This window comes from Phalacrocorax carbo, chromosome 2 (genome assembly GCF_963921805.1).
Source record: "Phalacrocorax carbo chromosome 2, bPhaCar2.1, whole genome shotgun sequence".
In the NCBI taxonomy this organism is placed as follows: domain Eukaryota; kingdom Metazoa; phylum Chordata; class Aves; order Suliformes; family Phalacrocoracidae; genus Phalacrocorax; species Phalacrocorax carbo.
Genome location: NC_087514.1, coordinates 4,818,476 through 4,826,898, shown reverse-complemented (window position 1 = coordinate 4,826,898; position 8,423 = coordinate 4,818,476).

The window sequence follows — 8,423 nt, the reverse complement described above, 5'->3', positions numbered from 1 at the left end:
CATGTGCTTTACACTCTTAATAGCCACCGCTGTTCTGAATTTCGCATCCATTCTTGAAGTGAAAGTTGAGCTGATCTTTTTTTTTATGATAAAAGAGCAGCCACCGAATTAATAGCAGGTCAGTATGACATATATTAGAGCGTGGTTCGGCATTTATGTTGAGAATCTCCTGTCATCTTCACCACCACCCACAAATGCCATAGCAACCACATTGCAAAGGGGCTAAAATGCATGCACAGTTTAACGTGCTGTTAAATGAATGCACTTCTTGTTTTACTATTGTGATGATGAATTCATTTCAGCTGCAGTCACTGATTAGTAGAAAGCTTAGTTCCCACTGAAGAGAAAATAAACGGCTCGGATTTTGCTGTTTTGGAATTTAGGAGTTATGTAGAATTCAGCTGTGTGGGCAATTAAGTAAAAGGACCTCAAATTATATGTTGCACTTGCACTTGCACATAAGCTTTTAGAAGTGCCACAAGAAAGTAGTCTTTACAGTGAACACAAGTTTCAGCCAGAGGAAGCAACAATTTGTTGAGAACTTAAAACAGAAAAATACTTGTTTACTCACCAGTGTTTGAATATTTAAGTAGTTCATGCAATTATTCTTAAGTAGAATGCCCTGAGTTTCAGCAACGTTTTGTAAAGCTTGTGCAAGTCAATAATTTGCTGCAATTAAAAATATGCAGCTAGCATTGTGATTGCTCGCAAAATACAGGAACGTTGTTTTTAACACATTCCTGTATGTGTTAAAGACACTTTAAAAGTGTGCGAAAGCATCCAGCTTCTTCTTCATTGTGTACTTTTTTCACAGCTTGTTCCCCCAAGAAACGCTACCTCCAATGGTGTGGGCTTTTTTCAAACACTGCCATGCAATACAGTACTCTGTTACACCCTCTTCCAGCTTCCCCATATCCCTGTATTTCACTCCCAGGCATTAATTATCCCTTACTCCTCATAGGGATCATTAGTCAAATATTTCACTCAAAACACTGGCTGACATATTGTCCACAGACAGCTCTAAATCCAAGAACAAATCGTTCCTGCTACATATGCACCGGTTATTTTCCCCTCTTTGTGCTTCCAGCCATCTCCCAGTAGAGCTGAAGAAGAAAACCCACACACGTGAAAAGGGAGGGACTGCACTCAAGGCAGTATGTGCAGCCAGACGGAGTCAGTCGGATGTTAGCCACCCCTTTCTGACCTTTGTTTAACTGTCACATTTGGCTACTGGCTTTTGAAGTGATGGGATAAGAGGTCTCCAAGAGGGGCAGGTAGGATGATGGGAATAAATGCTGCCAAGATACAGGCCCAGTAAATAACCGTTATTTTTAATGTCTTTGTCATGTACAACGTTCCGAAGTGTTGCTGCTCTCCAGCCTTGCCATTTTGCTCTTGCTCAAACTGGTCAATGCATAATCCTTCCTTCATTTGGGGGGAAAGGACACAGCGGTGTTCTTGCGTGAGCTTGCTATCTTTGCCTCTTGGTTTAGCTTCTCTCATAAGAGATCAGATGAGAACTCTGAAAGTGCTTGTTCTGAGACGGGCTATGCCACCAGATTTACATCTCTCAAACAATGCAACATTTCTTTGGCACCAGGATCAGAACAGAGACAAAAACCACAGAATGAAAACAGAGCTGGAGGATCCCGGACCCAAATTCTTTGGCCACATTCACACTCGAAATCTGGTGCGCAACAGGCTCCCAGTCCCTGGCTTGCCTAGATAGGAGGAGCTGACAGAGCATGCCGTAGGTCTTGGTTGGACCAGACACCTGGATTTCTCTTTGAGAGAAAGGCCAGGGTGTTCCCCACCTGTGGTGGCAGGACATGGCCAAGGTGTGCACATGGTATGGGAACTCAGCCTGAGTCTGGTGGCATGGGGCGTTTCTGTTGCCTAGACTGAAGACAACTTCTGATATTGGATTTCTCCCTGGAGGTCTTGGATCAGTGTCCAGCCACCCCTTAGCTTTCTTTTGACTAGAAAAATAGTCTAAGCTCCTTAAATCTCTCCCTGCAAGTCATCTTTCTCAGACTTGTGTACATTCTTGTGTCTCTTTCTTGAATTGTCTCCAGCTTTTCAACCTCCCGCTTGCTTTGCGGACGCAAGAACAGGGCACAATGCATCGGCAGTGGTTTTGGGAAAGGGGGAATATGCAGACAATGTAATCCTCCTCCCTGGATTTCCTCTGCTTATACATATACAGATTGGGTCAACTCATGGACAGCTGATTTACTCACTATGACTTGCAACCCTTTTTTGGTCATGGCTTGCCAACGTGCAACTGCTGCAGCCCCCACCAGGCAAATATCTTCTTTCTCCAATCTTGTGACTTAACCCGGTTGTACTTGCTTACCTTCAGATTACCAATTACCCATTTGTATCAGTGACACCTGTAGTCCTTCTTTTTACCATTTTCCCAGCCTTTTTCATCTGAAAAATCTGTTGATAATAATTTAAAGGGTTTTTTTTCCTAAGTCGTTGATAAAATACAATAGTGTAGAGCCAAGAACCAGTCCCCATGGGATCTCCCCAAACACACACCCACGCAAAGAAAATTCTCTGGTTATAATTATAGTTGAGACCTGAAGTTATCCAAGTCTTAATCGATTTAATGTGTTTTACAGTGGTTTTGTTTTGCTTTGGTTACTTCAACATGCTGTCCTGTTACAAGGCACATTTACAGAAGCCTAACATCAATTCAAGCAGCCAAACTTGTAATGCGAACTTCCTCTGAGCTGCATTAGAAAATGGGGTAATGGGAGATACCTGCCCCACTACCCAGCAGCGTAGTGCAGGGAGACCCATCACAGCCTTACACTGCCTTGTTTGGGTAGCTGCAGCAAGGTGGGCACACCAGTACAGCGCTCTATCTTTGCCCCCTGCTGTCCCCTGCAGCCTTGCTCTTGGCGAGGTGAAAAGCTGCTGCAGACAGTGCTGGTGTTTCAGGCTCTCGCTTCAGAAGCCGGTTATACGATCCACTGAGCAACATCCTGAGCAAGAGTCTGTTTTCCCAGGACTAATGCCACCCCTTTGTAACCAGAGACTCTCTTGTTTATAATTTCACAAAGGACTTGTAAGCTGAAGGTGTTTAAAAAAAAGTCCAGCGTGTTGGAAGTAACCTCAGCCTTCCGTGCAGCTATTGACAAAGTGCGGCACCTCTCTGGTTTCTCAGGCACTTGGAGGGCAACACAGGCGGAATGAAACTTTGAGGCAGGATGTTTATCCTCTTCTCCCAGAGTGTTTGGTGTGATTTTTATCAAGGAACAAGGTTGATCAGACTGTCTTTCTTTTTTCCAGCTATAGCAGCATCTTACATGATATGCTCCGAAGGTATTTGCCTTGCTAGAGGTGCATGGAGTAGGGCTTAGGTCCTGATACATGTCTTTGGTTACCCTGAAGTAGTATGGCCAGTACAAATTTAGTCATTTCCTTTGATACAAAGAGGGTAATTCAGAGTTGTCCTTTTCAAAGACACCTTCTGAACTCAGAGAAGGGACCCGTGGAATATGCTAGTCTTCTGGGGCAGCGGAAATTCATGCATTTGCAGTAGCCTTGGATCTCTTGCCTTCTCCAAAAGATAGACAACCCACAAGTTATATATACACAGAAAATTAAATAATTGTAATCTGGATTTAGATTTGGTAATGAACAGGTTGTTAATGAGATAATGTCTGGGCATGATATGGTCTCACTTCTTGGCATAAGAATGCGTAATAATGTCTTCTATGCTGTCTATTTAAAAGGACAGACTCTAATGATACCTTTTCAGTATTCCATACCTATTTATTTCTATTCATTTATTAGGATTAAATTATTTATAATGTCAATATTTCTTAGTGTACATAAATTCCAATTTAATGCTTATAAATAAATATAAAGCTTAAATTCAGATTTAATGCTTATAAATAACTTAAATATAAAGCGTAAAGGACAATGACAAAACAGGAAACACTGGAGCAGAGGGAGGTTAACTCATCAAGGGCAATGCTGTTCCACTGGAAACTTTATCTGCTGCCTAAAATGGACTCGTTTGCTGTGAAGTCCAATAATGCTTTCAGGTTCAGTTTGACTGCCAGAGCAGGGATTACTCAGCAGCAACAGCCAGAACAAAAACCATTACAGGAACAAAATAAGAAAGGAAGATCTCTGCAACCAGGCTTTAATTCATGCTAATATGCCCGAGAATGCAATTAGGGGAGGCTCTGAATTGCAGGAATGCGTGCCTGAAGACAGGAAAGCCTCACTCCAACAGGGGCAGCCACCGGACACGAGGTGGTTAATAGATTATCGGAGTTCTTATCATGCAGCAAACTATTTGGGGTGGAGTCCATTAATATAAATAAAAGAAAAGAAACATCAGCTCTGAAAGGATGAGTGGGTGGGTCAGTTGTGAGATGGTGCAAATCCTCTGCTGGTAATATTCTCACAGCGACCACCTGTAGCTGCCTTTGCTGTTCGGAGAGTTCAGCCCTGCTGAGAGCAGGAAGCGTGAGGCAGAAATTCTGTCTGAGCTGCATTTTTTTCCTCCCTCGATCAGCAGAAGGGGTTGAAAAAAATTGTTGCTGCTGCTAATCGTTAATCACTCTGAAAACAAACCTGGTCTTGCAGAACTAACTGTGCAATCAGAGCACTGGGGAAATTAGGGAGCGGGAGAAAGTATTCAGATGGTTTCTAGATGCTCAGATGTCTCTAATTTGGGGTTTCCCATATTTCGCTTGTGTGATTACTTTGTAGTCTCATAAATTATGCTGCTGAGCAGCTTTTCTTTTTGCACAATCTGCATTTTTCTTTAGACAATTACATTCAAATACTTGAATTTATTATTCCCTGCTCACTTCTGACTGTAATGGTGTCCTTCTACTGTCCCGTCTACCTGCTGATTCAGTCTGCCCCAGCCGAGAGTGAATGGACCTGCATTGCGCTACCTATTACAGAAGAAAATTCCTGGTTGTAAAGTCTCCGCCCTCACCTCCAGCACTGGAGCATCTTGATCTTCACTGGGACAGGCAGGGAGCACTGCAGAAAGCAGAGAGTCCCAGTGTAAACTGGTGAATGCAAATTAAAGGATGCCAGTTAGACGCTGAAGTTTCTCTCTGGACCATTGGCTTTTTACACACATTGTGTACTTTATATCCTGTGATTCCTCTTTAAAAGTGTCATTTAACTGGAGCAGGAGGTTTGATTTGCCAGTCCCCATCTAGGCCCCTGAAGATGGACAGAAGAACAGCCAGGTGGTCAGTGATGCTGTGAGATGTCCGTGATGCAGCTTGCGTATGGCATGCTCCTGTTTCGCTCCTGCATCTGCTGTCAGAGGGAAGGTGGCTGCACACCGAGGGCAGGTAGCTCAAAGTCCTTCCAGACCCACGTTCAGGGCGTGCTCCTCGCCTCCACACTCAGTTTCAGGCTCTTGTACTCTCTAAGGTTTCAGAAAGTGTAAAAGCAAGTCCCAGCAGCTGAATTTCCCTGACAGACTCTCAGCTAAAACTCCTGAATCATCCTTTTTAAGGTTGCTTTAGCTGTCATTTTTATACAGACATGCATCTTTTTAGTTTCTCCTTTGAGTCTTTGCACTGGTGTGGTGTTGCAGGACTGCTGGTTGCAAGGAAGGGATGGCTGGCACGAGCACGTGTGAAGAAAACAGAGGAACACTTGTTCAGAGAGGAAATGAAGGCGAACAGTCACATGGACCTCGCAAACATGTTGAAACACAATAAAACATAGATGGTTTCAACTTTGGCGGTGAGGGAGTAACGTCATTTAAATACAGACACTCAAAGACCATCCAAATAATTTCCAGAGAGGAGAAAGATGATCCTATGATCTGCTTTGCAGCTTGGACGTGCCTTTAGCCTAGCAGCAAACCCTCCATTCTGCACAGGACTGCCTTGCCTTTTGGTATCTGGCAGGTGACTCGCTCCCTGCAGTGGGCTGTGTGTGGGATTTTCCCAGCCGAAACTTTGAAGTTGGCTGTGTTGCCCGTTCTGTGATGTGGTGATGTATGTTTATAATTTGTGAAGCACCTCGGGGTGAAAGGCCTTCTGTAAATGCTGTTATTCATCAAGAAATAACCGTGCCCATCCTTTAAATGTTAGCTGGAATCATTCCCAAACCCCACTGCCACATTCAACTGTTTATTATTTTTACTATAGCAGCGCCCAAGGATGAAAGGAGAGTGGGGGTCCCTTGTGCTAAAAGCTATGCGAATATAAATATCATCTTCTCAATGACAAGAGAGGAAAAGGCTGTGGGAAGGGAAATGTTTCATACCCTGTGTCTGAGATTCTTTTTTTCCCAGCTCAGCAAGGATGATTGGAGGGCAGAAGGTCTCTACATTTTTCCTCAGGCCTAACCTAAAAGTGGGCCTCTACACTGAGAACAGCCCCAGCCGAGTATCTGGACTCCCCTGTTCACTGATGAGGGCAAAGACTCATCCTGGCGGCAGTTCCCCCAAGCTGGTTCAGACACTGAATTTGAGATGAGGTGAACCACATCCTTCGTGAACCTGCTTCTCTCCTCTGATTAAAAGAGCAAATCATAAAATGAATCCAGATGTAGACATTTCAGGTGAGTTGAATTTGGCTGTCGCAGGTTGGGATGAGAGGAGCACCCAGGGAGAGAGACTGGGTGCTACTGTGGGCAAACCCCACCATAACATCCTGTCGAAATGGAAAGGTACCTCAAGATATGTTGCCTCGACCTTGGGGCTGAGCCACACACCGATCACCAAGATCATCCCCTTTTCTTTTGCTTTACAGGAAATAAGGCAATCAAAGAAGATAGGAACCCTCCCAGCTAAAAGTAGTGGTGTAATGGTGGGAGTACGTGTGTCCAAGTGGAGCGGGACAAGTAGAAATACCGCAGTGAATTAGATGTTGTGTGTCTGATAACAGACTAGTCAAAGCTGCAACAAACCTCCATTTATCCCCATGGGAATGTAGCATGTGTTATAGGATGCCAAGGACAGTATTCATGTTAAAAACAAACAAAAAAAGGTCTTCTGTGTGATATTAATACTGTTGGATCCTCACACAGGGATTCAGACTCTCTTGGACTTTTGGGCTGCAGCTCTCTCGGTCTTATTTCCAGGGCAATTAGTATCCTTGGTAAAAGTGCACCTGCTTTACAAGCTGTGATGGACCATTATGGGTTTAATTCAGATGATCAGCGAAAATCCAGCTTCCAGAGCTGGGACTTTGGGCCTGGAACTTGTGTACAAGCAGAAGTGCCTGTGGCTTCCCTGCTTCCTGGCTCCTACTGACTCTGGAAGGCTCCGGCAGAGCCTCTCCTTATTTTGGCATTTTAACGCCCAGTTTTGGCAGGACTCCACCATATCAGTGGTGTATAAAAATAGAGAATAAAACAAATGTAAGAGAAGGAAATAATTTTGAACAGAACACAAGCCCCTCCCGATGAAAACACTGGGATGGCTTGTTTAAAGTCCTCACTGCCAATCCTCTTACCTGTTCCTGCTGCCCATTCATTTGGGTTTCATACACGTACAAGCCTCTTCACTAAGTCGAGACCAATTTCTTTTGAGCTGAGCCCAGGCTCTTAGTAGCTGATTGGGGAAAATGGAGATGTTCTTCCTGCCTGCATTGAGGTTCGCTTTGGGGAGTTAGCCTCCACAGTCCAAAATGTCCTGGAACCACCTACTCTAGAATAACACCATGTTGTGATGGTTGGAGGGTGTTCTGTGTCCCTCTCAGCATCTGTTTGTGCTGAGTTTTGTGGCTTGATATGAAAAAGTTTATTTTCTTTAGTTCTGGGCTAAATAAATGCAGTGAGATTTTAACCCTTCCTGGGCTGGCTGAGGGTCTCTAAGATGTTTTGCTCTCCCAAAGGGGAACTGCTCCCCACCAGGGAGAGGAATCCCAGTACACGGTGCAGTGCTGTTTTGAACTGGTCCCATTTTCCTCTTGCTCTGGGTATGAATAGTGTTTTCGGAGACTTTGAGGATTTTTTATTATTTCAGGAATGGTTGCCTCCTACTCCTGGAGTAATTACTGCTACACTTCCTCCCTGGCCTGCTTACATGTGCCTGGACTAAAACGCTGCCATCAGTAAGGCGGTGTTTTGTACCACCATGTGTGTCTTTCCATCTCAAAATCCTGCGGACCTGCCAGCACTCAGCTTTGTGAGCAAATACCACTGCAGACGCACTGCACCAGGTATAATTCAACAGGGACAGACTTGCCCTGTTACCCATTAGCTTTGCAGCACTAAAATTCGTTGCATCAGTAAAAAGTGACATTACCTTATTTTCTCATTACAGCAATTTATTTTTTGGTCTTTGTGCTGCTATTAAAAACACTCGACAACCAAATGTAAACACGCCCTCTGCCTCAGTCATGGTGTACTTTAAAAGACACAACCTGTAAACATCCTTTCCTGCGGAGGTCCAAACAAAGGCAAAGGGCCTT